The following is a 12,746-nucleotide window of genomic DNA, read 5'->3' on the forward strand; positions in this document are numbered from 1 at the left end:
TCTTTGGTTTCCATTGTGATATCTCCATTTTTATTTCTGATTCGGTTTATTAGTTTTCTCTCTCTCTGTTTCTTTGTGAGTGTTGCTAGTGGTTTATCTATCTTGTTTATTTTCGAAAAGAACCAGCTCTTGGTTTCATTGATCTTTTGGATTGTTTCTTAGGTTTCCATGTCGTTGATTTCTGCTCTAAGTTTTATGATCTCTGTCCTTCTGCCCGATTTAGGCTCCTTTTCTTGATCCTTTTATAAGATCTTGAGCTGTGAAATAAGTTGCTTATGTGCATCTTTTCTTCCGTCCATAGATATGCTTGCAGAGCTATGAATTTTCCCCTTAATAGGGGTTTAGCTGCATCCCATAAGCTCTGGTAGTTCGTGTCTTCGTTCTCATTTGTTTCCAGGTATCTTTTGATTTCTTCCTTGACGTCCTTCTTGACCCACACATTGTTCAGCAGTGACTTGTTTAGTTTCCAGGTGTTCGATTTGGTTGTCCGTGTCTGTGTGTGATTCACATCTATCCTCAGTGCATCATGGTCTGAAAAGATTGTTGGTACTCTTTCTATCTTCCTGATTCTATTGAGGTATGTTTTGTGGCCTAGCACATAGCCGATTTTGGAAATTGTTCCAGGAGCACTGGAGAAGAATGTGTATTCTTTCTTTGGGGCGTGTAAAGCCCTGTATAGGTCTATAAGTCCTTTCTCTTCTATTTCTTCATTCAAAGCCAATGTTTCCTTGCTGAGTTTTGTTCTTGTTGATCTATCCAGAGGTGATAAGGCAATGTTGAAGTCTCCATCTACTATTGTGTTGCTAGCACTCTCCTCTTTAAAATCTGTTAGCAGTTGTTTTAAGTATCTAGCTGTTCCTTCATTAGGTACTTATACATATAAGAGTATGATTTCTTCCTGTGTATGTATCACTTGATGAAGAGAAAGTGGCCTTGGCTGTCCCTTCTAATCTTTTTCAGCCTGACATTAATGTTGTCGGATACTAGTGTGGCCATCCTAGCTTTTGTGATGGAGCTGTTTGCTTGCAGGATTGTTTTCCATCCTTTCACTTTGAGTCTGTGTTTGCTCTGATTGTTCAGATGAGTTTCTTGTAGATAGAAGAATGCTGGTTTCAGTTTCTGGATCCATTTTGCCACTCTGTGTCTCTTGGTTGGTGCATTTAGACCATTGACATTAAGGGAGAGTAATGTCATGGGGTTTTCTGCCATCTTCCTGTAGGAGTTGATTGTGTTTACACGTGTTTTCCTTCTTTTCTTACAGGAGCCCCTTTAGTTCTTCTTTTAGATTTGGTTTTGAGTGTATGAAGTTCCTGAGTTTGTGTTTATCTAAACAGTGGTGTATCGTTCCATCGAATTTGAGTGAGAGTTTAGCTGGATAGAGTATTCTCGGTGAGGCGTTCATTTCTTTGAATTTTTTCACTATATACAACCATTGCCTTCGGTTTTGAGGGTTTCCACTGATAGGTCTGCTGTGAATCTAAGGGGTGCTCCTTTGTATGTAATTTCCTTCTTTGACCTTGCTGCTTGTAATATTGTGTCTCTGTCCACAGCATCCATCGTTCTGACTATGATATGCTTGGAGTGTTTTTTCTGGGGTCTCTTTTAGCTGGTACCCTTCTGGCTCCTTGGATCTGGATGTCTGCTTTCCTTAACTCTGGGAACTTTTCAGCAATGGTTTCTTTTACTCTAGCTTTTTCATTGGGGTTGTTTCCCTGTCCTTCTGGTAAACCAATGATTGTAATGTTGTTCCTCTTGGCGTCATCCACTATGTCTCTGATTCTACTTAGAGCCATTTTGAGGTCTTTTCCTATTGCTTGTTCTTCCCAGTGGGATTTCTGTTGCTCATCTTCAAGCTCGCTGATCCTCTCGTCAGCTGCACTTATCCTATTGCTCAGGGCACTTACTAACTTTCTAATTTCATCCACTGAATCCTTTATTTGTGAATCTTCTTTTTGTAGCTTTTTAAAATTCTGTTCTCTTTTCTTCTTGTATTTTCTTGGCTCTCTTTTCTGATCCCAGGGTCACTCCCACCCAGGATCCTGGAATGTAGGAAGAGCAATGGAAAATCCCATGTAGCTGCCTCAGGTTTCCCCTGCTGGAGGGTGTCCAGTTCTGCAGGAAAAGGCGGGGGGCTGGGGGTGAGGAGTGGAGGAGTGGTGAACCGGCTGGTGCTCCCTCTACGCACCTGGAGGGGAGGGTCTGATAAGGTGATGGATAGTCCAAAGGAGCTGCTGCAGGTTTTCCCCGCAGGTGTACTCCTGTGGAGGGTGTCGAGTTCAGCGGGAAAAGGCACGGGGCTCTTGTTTTATTTTTACTTTATGTTCCAATCTTAATGGTATCACCAGCTACTCAGTCAACCTAGCTAAACCCTAAAGTCTCTTCCACTTTCTCCTGCACAAGTCCCTGCTTTCTGACAAAAGGGAGGACCTCAGAATGCTGACATAAATCTAATACCCAGGGCCGCAGGAGATAGTGTAGTGCTTATGGAACTTGTCTCACATTCACTCAATTTGACTCCCAGCACCACCTGATTGCCAGAGTATCAAAGGCTTTATAGCCTCAGAGGACCCCAAGCACCATAGCCACGTTTTCTGAAAATTGTCTGTGGGGCCCCCACACCTCCTGAGCATTGCTTTACAGACTCTCCCAGCAACCAAAAAATATGTAGTGCCCCAGAAACATGTACTTGTCTTAAATAGGGAGCCTCACTTGAGGTGAGGTTCACAAGGAAATATTGCATGAAAACATAAATCAAAGAGCAGGGGAGACAGTGTAAATCATGTGAGTACAGATCATATATTTGGTGAAATGTGTTAAGATTCAGATGCCCTAGTCTTCGCACCAGGGATATTCCTTCAAAAATGTCCCAATATACTGGAAAGGTTCTAGAATATTAGATGACTGAAACTCAATTATGAGCAACTTTGTAACTTTGTATCTCTTGGTAATTCTAATCGTTAAAGTAAATTTTAAATACAACCATCAAATTTACCTTTTTACTACTAAATGTGAAAGATACTTTCTAATACTTATCCTCACCAGAAGCTCAACAGAGTGTGACACTTGCCAGGAAATGTCCTCCCTTGCATATTTCTCATGATACTTATTAGTACTTCACTCTTCTGTTTCTTCCCTTTACTCATGCCAAATCTTCCCATCTCCCTTGTAAGCTCCTGAAACATTATCCATTCAACATTGGTGCACGTTGCCACTGCTCCTCTTGAGGTCTTGTGCATGAACTGATTCTAAAACATAACATAGCTGCAATTACAGTATTCATGCCAAACACAGTCATTGATATATCTTTGGGTTTAGATTTCTACAAGCTATTGGCACACAGGTGAGAAACATTTTTTTTCCTACAGAGAACACAAAAATACATATGCTGGGTTTTAAAGTTCCATCAGTATTCTGAGGTACAAATGAAGGATATATATTTTTAATATTTTATCCAATATCTGTGAGATAGACCATTGCAAATCTATTCATAATTTGCTTCCAGTCATACAACGATCCAACATCCGTCCCTTCTCTAGTGTACATTTCCCAAAACCAATATTCCTGGTACCCTACAACCATCCCCCAACACCCTACACCCACCCCCAGTGTGTCTCTATGGCAGTCTCTTTAATTCTTTCTCTCTGTCTCCTTTTTATTTTGTGCATTAAGGGTCTCGTACAGGTACTAAGAGGTCATCATGTTTGTTCAAGGAATTTAGCATTTTTATCAGGAAGGTAAGCCTGGAGTATCTTTGAGGTATGGAAATGAATGCTGAGGCTTCCATAAGTACAGGGCAGTGGGGGTGGGATTCCCATTCTGCCCAGAGAAAGCCTGGAGATTTCAGTCACAAAACCCGCATATCCGAATTTTCAGCTTTTATATTTCAGTGAGAGCCATCCTGAGACGATGGAAACCAGAGGAGAGCATGGTGGCGATTTTGGATTGTGGGAGCAAGTGGCTGCCCTGGGTTCTGGTTGGGTGGGCACCAAACTAACCTGCCTCCCTCCGATTTACCCTAGTGTGTTCAGCCTTTTGCAGGTCCAAGGTTAACAGTGGCTGTTGATATGTTCCAGATTTGTCTATGGGTCTCTGAAACAATACCAATGCATTAGCTTGTATAGCTGAGCCAGGGGTGGTTTGTGAACATGGCTCCCACATATCTTTTGGGAGTTTAATTTCTCGGGAAACGTAGTCCTGAGTTGTTGGAAGCCAGCCAGAGGCACAGTGGCCATTTGAGGTTATCAGGAAGCATGAAGACACCATCAGACTGTTGATGTACTCACCTGAGGGTACAGGTTGACTTCCTGCAGGCACTGCACCACCAGACTAACAAATATTCTTTGAATTAATGAACGAATAATCAACATTTTCAAAATGTGTCTCTTTCTTGCATTTTAGAAGGGTAACTTCTAACAGGAAAATAATCTTCATGGTATAATCAAGACCTACGATTTATTCTTAATATATTTAATAAAAACTACACATTTTGGAAATTTATACAACGAAATTCTTTTAAATTATCTGTCTTCATAATTTACTTGTAAATTACTAAGATATCACTGTTTATTCCACAGTTCTTAGCATAGAAATTTACAGACAGAATGTGCTAAGTAAAAATTCATTTTGGCACTTCTGTTCAATGTAGTACTGGAAGTACTTGGAAGAGAAAATAGATAAGAAAAAGATATTAAGGGGTTTTCATGTTTGAAAGTTATAAATCATCTCTCACTATTCACAGAAGATATCATACTATATTCAGAGAATACTAAAATCTCTACGAAAAATTCCCAGAGACAATAGACATTTATAGTAAAATTGCAGGCTATAAACTCAATACCCAAAAGTCTATGGCTTTTTTATATGCAAGTAATGAGAGAGAAGAAAGTGACATGAAAAAGCAATCCCATTCACAATCGTGCCGCAGAAAATCAAGAACCTTGGAATCAGCTTAACTAAAGAGGTAAAGGACCTATACATCAGGAAATTAAAAAAGACACGAGGAAATGGAAACATATATACTGCATATGGAATGGGAGATTTAACATTGTCAAAATGGCAATTCTCCACGAAGCATTGTAAAAATTCAACTTGATCCCTGTAAAGATACCCATGACATTCTTCAAAGAAATTGATCAAGCACTCCTGAAATTCACATGGAACAACAAACGCACACGAGTAGCTAAAGCAATTCTTGGGGAAAAGACAATGGAGGCATCACCTTCCCCAACCGCAAACTCTACTACAAACGATAATAATGAGAACAGCATGGGACTGAAACAAAGGCAGAGCTGCAGAACAATGGAAAAGGATTGAATATACTGACACACACCCTCAAATATATAATCATCTAATCTTTGATAAGGGAGCAAGAAATGTGAAGTGGATCAAGAGAGTCCTCCTGAACAAACGTTGCAGAAAAAACTGGAAAGCTACATGCAAAAAAAATGGCTCAGACCTCTACCTAACACCATGCACAAAAGTCAGATAAAAATGGGTCAAAGGCCTCAACATCAGACCAGAATCCCTCAGGTTCATTGATGACAAGGTCGGCAAATCCCTCCACGACATTGAAACTAAAGGTATCTTCAAATATAACACGCCACTTGCCAAGCAACTGGAAACAGAGAAAAACAAAGGGGACTATCTTAAATTAAGCAGCTTCTGTACCTCAAAAGAAACAGTGACCAGAAACAAAGACTCCGCCATGCGGGCAAAATACTCACAGAAGCCTACCAGGTCCTCTGAGAGTGAGAACTGGACAATCAGAGTTGCTGTCTTCTAAATAAGATCCAGTCTCTGGATGTTGGCCATTGATGGCATTACATGGATCCAGGGGCAGTTCGTGGTTGTAGCACTTAATTATTAGAAGATGGGGGATCTGGAAGGAGGGGGCACAGTCTTGATCTGAGCAGCCATGGAGTTCTCATCCCCCAGTCCCGCACATCTGGGTTCCTCTTTCAGTTCCTTCATGCATGAGGCTCCTTCAAGCTTGGGAAGGGTGGTCTTAAGCGTACCTATGGCTTGTTGCAGAGGTCTTCAGCTGCCGGGGCTCTAATCAGGTCGGTGAGGGAAATTCACCCCGGCACCTCCAAGGGGCCTCGGTGAGGAAAGCCATGTGCGAGGTCAGGACACTGTCATTTTAGACATATTTGGAATTAATTTTAGATCGAAAAGTACACATCATTCAAAATACTTATGTGCTTAGTAATAAATTACTACACACTTGTTCAATCACCTCAGAGACCCCACTCTGCTCAGAGAACTAGATTTTTAATTACAGGTCTGTTTTTCCCATGTGTCATGACTGAGAATCACTATCAGTAGATATGAAACTCACTATACACAAAGATGCACACAGGTTACTTTGAGTCATCTATGTTGTTAATGTGAGTTGGCCATTAAACTTCACTGAGACCCTTTGTTCTGTCCTTTATAGGAGCCTCATGAGTCTCACCTTCCGTTCAAGTTGAACTTGTAATAAGGTGGAATGAAATCATCAATATAATCCTCACCTCATCCTTCAGGAGAAAAATCCTACATACATTCAAGGTGGTCAAAGTGCAGACAACACCATCCACCTTTTCCTGGAGATGTACTCAGGACTGAGGTGAGAACAGCAAAAGGCTCTATTTTAATGTTCTTAATGAAGGATTCAGGGAACAACATTAAACAAACTCATATACCATCTTCCAAAAGAATTATTTTGTAAAACTGATGCCTAGGGTATGGTAAACGATAATATAGTAAAAACCATATTTTTATTTCTGGGACATTAAAGTTCTAAATCTATTTATTCATGCTGCTTTGAAATACATTCCTTGATTAGGAATCATTGTCTGCCATAGGAGTGAGGAAGGACAACACTCAAAGTAATAAGAAGCGAAAAATATGGAAAAATTAACTCCTACGAGGTTTGATAACACATATACTAAAATTTAAATGATACAATGATGAGCATGGTCCTTGCACAGAGATAACATGCAAACTTGTAAAGCATTCCATATTTTTGTTGCAAGAAGAATGAATAGGTCTACTTTAAGGTAAGACAATCCCCAGAAGTACAAAAATTCTACATAAAGAGAGCACAAATCCCCAAAACAACAATCTCTCTCAATGTCAATGGACAAAATGTGCCAATTCAGAGGCACAGAATAGGAAGATGAATTAGAAAACTGAACCCAACATTCTGCTTCCTGCAAGAAACATGTCTGAACAATCAAAGCACCCATGGGCTAAAGGTAAAAGGCTGGGAAACACGTTTTCAAGAAAATATCACCTCCACAAAGCTGGAGTGGCCATACTAGTATCAGACCACATGGACTTCAGGCTAAAGGTTATCAGAGACAGTGAAGGTCATTTCTTAATGATCATGGGATATGTACATCAGAAAGAACTCACCTTCCTCAATGTATATGATCCTAATGACAGACCAGCAAAATACGTTAAAACAACTTCTAATAATCTTATAGAAAAACATTGATATCAACACAATACTAGTAGTAGATTTCAACACTTCTTTGTCACTTCTCGATAGATCAAACAGACTGAAGCTCAGCAAGGAAATATTTTCTTTAAGGGAAGTAAAGAACAACCGTTGGCTTAGGGAAGAAATCAAAGAGGAAATAAAAAGTTTCCATAAACAAATGAGAATGAGGACACGAGCTACCATAACTTGTGGGACACAGCAAAAGCAGTGTTAAGAGGAAAGATTATAGCTCTGCCAGATTTCATCAGGAAGAAAGAAAGGGCCTACATGAATAAATTAGAGCTCAAGGTTTTGGAAAATAGGTTCAGCATAAGAGAAGGAACACATGGAGGGTGCGGGATCCCGGAGGAAAAAAAAAAAGAAAAAACAGGTTCCAAAAAGAGCCGAGATCACCGGCAAGTTCCAGATGGAGTAGGTTCCGCATCCCGCCCCCCCCAGATGGAACCCGGTGACCAGAATCCTCTACAAACACAGTTCGAGTATGCGGGAACGAGGACTTTTCCTCAAATCTGCCGGACTGCACCTCCCAGGTAACCTCTGATCCCGGAAGTCACGCCCACAGCCCGCCCCCCAGCGCCATCTTTGAAGCGTTCAGCATAAGAGAAAGAACACATGGAGGGTGCGGGATCCCGGAGGAAAAAAAAAAAGAAAAAACAGGTTCCAAAAAGAGCCGAGACCACCGGCAAGTTCCAGATGGAGTAGGTGCCGCATCCCGCCTCCCCCAGATGGAACCCCGGTGACCAGAAGCCTCTACAAACACAGCTCGAGTATGCGGGAACGAGGACTTTTTCTCAAAACCGCGCGGCCGCGTGGACATCTCTCTATATACAAAGTGATCAATGAGAAGTAAACCACCCAATCTCTCTCCCTGAAAATCAGAGTTAAGTTTGGAGCACGGCCACAGCCCCAGAAACACAAGGACTTAATGCAGAACCCAGCAGCTTAGAGCAGAAAAGTGAACGGACGATGAGTTAACCCAGGCCATCATTTCTGCCCAGAGGGGAAAGAGTGTTGCCCCATTCGCCCTCTCTTCTCTGGAAAGAAGGATGGCGGCCGCATGGGAGCCTTGTGGACAGCAGGTATGAGCCGGGGGTGTGGGGGGGGCGACTAAAACCTCACGAGAAGGGGGGCGTTCCGGTCCGTCCTTCACGCCCTACCGAGGTCAACAGTTGCCCCCCACGAGCGGCTCCCCAGCACGGCCACAGTCCCAGAAGCACAAGGGCTTAATGCAGAACCCAGCAGCTTGGAGCAGAAAAGTGAAAGGACTATGCGTTAATCCAGGCAATCATTTCTGCCCAGAGGGGAAAGGGTGTTGCTTCCTTCCGCCCTCCTCCCTCTGGAAAGAAAGATGGCAGCCACATGGGAGCCTTGTGGACAGCAGGTATGAGCCGGGGGTGTGGGGGCGACTAAAACCTCATGGGAAGGGGGGCGTTCCGGTCCGTCCTTCACGCCCTACCGAGGTCACCAGTTGCCCCCCACGAGCGGCTCTCTAGCACAGCCACGGCCCCAGAAGCACAAGGACTTAATGCAGAACCCAGCCGCTTGGAGCAAGAAAGTGAACGGACTATGCATTGATCCAGCCCATCAAGTCTGCTGGAGGGGAAAGGGTGTTGCCCCATTCGCCCTCTCCTCTCTGGAAAGAAAGATGGCGGCCACATGGGAGCCTTGTGGACAGCAGGTATGAGCCGGGAGTGTGGGGGCGACTAAAACCTCATGGGAAGGGGGGCGTTTCGGTCCGCCCTTCACGCCCTACCGAGGCCACCAGTTGCCCCCCACGAGCGGCTCTCCAGCACGGCCACAGCCCCAGAAGCACAATGACCTAATGCAGAACCCAGCAGCTTGGAGCAGAAAAGTGAAAGGACTATGCGTTAATCCAGGCAATCATTTCTGCCCAGAGAGGAAAGGGTGTTGCTCCCTTCCGCCCTCCTCCCTCTGGAAAGAAAGATGGCGGCCACATGGGAGCCTTGTGGACAGCAGGTATGAGCCGGGGGAGTGGGGGCGACTAAAACCTCATGGGTCGGGGGGCGTTCCGGTCCGTCCTTCACGCCCTACCGAGGTCACCAGTCGCCCCCCACGAGCGGCTCTCCAGCACGGCCATGGCCCCAGAAGCACAAGGACTTAATGCAGAACCCAGCAGCTTGGAGCAGAAAAGTGAACAGACTATGCGTTGATCCAGCCCATCAAGTCTGCCGGAGGGGAAAGGGTGTTGCCCCATTCGCCCTCTCCTCTCTGGAAAGAAAGATGGCGGCCACATGGGAGCCTTGTGGACAGCAGGTATGAGCCGGGAGTGTGGGGGCGACTAAAACCTCATGGGAAGGGGGGCGTTTCGCTCCGCCCTTCACGCCCTACCGAGGCCACCGGTTGCCCCCCGCGAGCGGCTCTCCAGCACGGCCACGACTCCAGAACACAGAAACCAATTTCTTAACTATCTGACTTTCAGTAGAAATACTTCCAGGGTCAATAGGTAAAATAGCAGAAATCCAAAACCAACATTTAATTCTTGAACCCAGCTGTAGAAAGCAAATCACTTCACAATGCTTTTTCAGCATGTCTGATTTGGGGGGGGGTGTAAACTCTAAATAATAGTGGTGAATCTTTTATTGAAACAATGAATCTAATCAAAGCAGATAGAGTGTTAACTAGAATTCATCTGCCTCACAGGGACGGGGAGGGGTGGGGGGTGGGGTTTTATTGGGGTTCTTCATGGTAAAAAATAAGTATTGGTAAAGGGAAATGTGTTTGATATTTGCATGACTGAGACCTAAACCTGAAAGCTTTGTAACCTTTCCCACAGTGATTCAATAAATAAATAAAAAAAATAAATAAAAAAATTAAAAAAAAAGATTTTGGAAAATAACCAACAAAAGTAGTCCAAACTAGGATGGAGGAAGGACATAATAAAACTTGTACCAGACATCAATGAGCTAGAATCCCAAAATACAATCCAGAAGACCAATAAGAACAAAAACTGGTTCTTTGAGAAAATAAATAAGATCAATAAACCATGAGAAGCCTCTCAAAGAAACAAAGAGAAAGATTTCTAATAAATCGAATCAGAAATGCAAAGGGGAGTATCCTAATAGAAAGTACAGAAATCCATAGGATCATCAGAGATTATTTTGAGAATCTTTGCAGCAGGAAATGAGAGAATCTTGAATAAATTGATAAATTATTGGATTCCAATTACCTCCCAAGGCTGAACCAAGAAGATTTGGAATACTTGAACCTATCACTACCAAGGAAATTGAAATGATGGTCAAAATTATACCCCCAAACAGAATCCAGGGCCCAGATGGATTCAATAGTGAACTATTTCAAACCTTTAAAGAGGAACTGCTTCCAACATTTTTAAGATTTTCCAGGAAATTGAAGAAACATAAATACTCCCAAATAGTTTCTATGAGGCAAAGATCACCCTAATACTAAAATACTCAAATCGACAGAGACACCACAAAAACAGAAAATTGCAGACCTTTTTCCTTTGTGAATACAGATACAAAAATTTTCAAGAAAATACCAGCAAAGAGAATCTAGAAACTCAACAAAAGATCACACACTATGACCAAGTAGGTTTAGCTTGGGGATGCAAGGATGGCTTAACATTCTCTAGTCAATCAACAGAATACACCATCTCAATAAAATAAAGATAAAAGTCATATGATCATATCAATAGATGTAGATAAAGCATTTGATTAGATCCAGCACCCATTCATGATGAAAAACTCTCAACAAAATGGGAGTTGAAAGTAGTTTCCTCAATCTAGTCAAAGCAAATTACCACAAACCCACAGCAAGTATTATTCTCAACGGGGAAAAACCAAAGGCTTGGAGCAGAAATCAATGAAATAGAATTCCAGAATACAATCAGGCACAAAACAAGTTACCCACTCTCAACACTCCTATTCTTCATAGTACTTGAACTACTTGCCATATGATTTTGGTAAAAAAAAAAAAAAGATATCAAGGGCATCCATATAAAAAAGGAAGAACTCAAGCTTTTACTATTTGGAGATAACATGATATTATACTTAGAAAATCCCAAAGATTCTCCAAAAAAGATCCTGGGAACAATAGATTTGTTTAGTAAAGTAGCATATTACAAAATCAATATCTGGTACTACATGGCTTTCCCATATATTAATAATGAAAGAGAAAAAAGAGATAGAGAAAAACAATCCCATTCACAATAATACGTCAGAAAATAGAGTATAATAGAATCAACTAAAAAGGTTAAGGAACTATACCAAAAAAAAAAAAAAAAAACCTGACGGGCACAGAGACCCAGCTCTGGGCAACAAAGCTGAACGGCTGCAATTCCAACAGGTACAGCCTGCCCCCAAGGGCCTGGGTTCCTTTCTGGGCACGCACAGCTAGAAACAGCCCCTAGACAGCCGGTTTTCAACCCCTGATCTGCGTGGGACGGGCACAGAGGCCCAGCTCTGGGCAACAAAGCTGAACGGCTCCAATTCCAACAGGTACAGCCTGCCCCCAAGGACCTGGGTCCCTTTCTGGGCACGCACAGCTAGAAACAGCCCCTAGATAGCCAGTTTTCAACCCCTGATCTGCGTGGGACGGGCACAGAGGCCCAGCTCGGGGCAACAAAGCTGAAAGGCTGCAATTCCAACAGGTACAGCCCGCCCCCAAGGGCCTGGGTCCCTTTCTGGGCACGCGCAGCTAGAAACAGCCCCTAGACAGCCGGTTTTCAACCCCTGATCTGCGTGGGACGGGCACAGAGGCCCAGCTCTGGGCAACAAAGCTGAACGGCTCCAGTTCCAACGGGTACAGCCCGCTCCCAAGGGCCTGGGTCCCTTTCTGGGCACACGCAGCTAGAAACAGCCCCTAGACAGCCGGTTTTCAACCCCTGATCTGCGTGGGACGGGCACAGAGGCCCAGCTCTGGGCAACAAAGCTGAACGGCTCCAATTCCAACAGGTACAGCCCGCTCCCAAGGGCCTGGGTCCCTTTCTGGGCACGCGCAGCTAGAAACAGCCCCTAGACAGCCGGTTTTCAACCCCTGATCTGCGTGGGACGGGCACAGAGGCCCAGCTCTGGGCAACAAAGCTGAACGGCTCCAATTCCAACAGGTACAGCCCGCTCCCAAGGGCCTGGGTCCCTTTCTGGGCACGCGCAGCTAGAAACAGCCCCTAGACAGCCGGTTTTCAACCCCTGATCTGCGTGGGACGGGCACAGAGGCCCAGCTCTGGGCAACAAAGCTGAACGGCTCCAATTCCAACAGGTACAGCCCGCTCCCAAGGGCCTGG

The 12,746-nt window shown here is 43.7% G+C and overlaps 1 pseudogene; it reads left to right on the forward strand.

Annotated features, from left to right (window-relative positions):
- The first annotated feature begins 6,908 nt into the window (after positions 1-6,908).
- Positions 6,909-7,008, forward strand: LOC130037126 (uncharacterized; annotated as a pseudogene).
- Positions 7,009-12,746: the final 5,738 nt, after the last annotated feature.

The sequence above is a fragment of the Sorex fumeus genome, unplaced genomic scaffold (genome assembly GCF_029834395.1).
Source record: "Sorex fumeus unplaced genomic scaffold, SorFum_2.1 ptg000070l, whole genome shotgun sequence".
NCBI classification, from domain to species: domain Eukaryota; kingdom Metazoa; phylum Chordata; class Mammalia; order Eulipotyphla; family Soricidae; genus Sorex; species Sorex fumeus.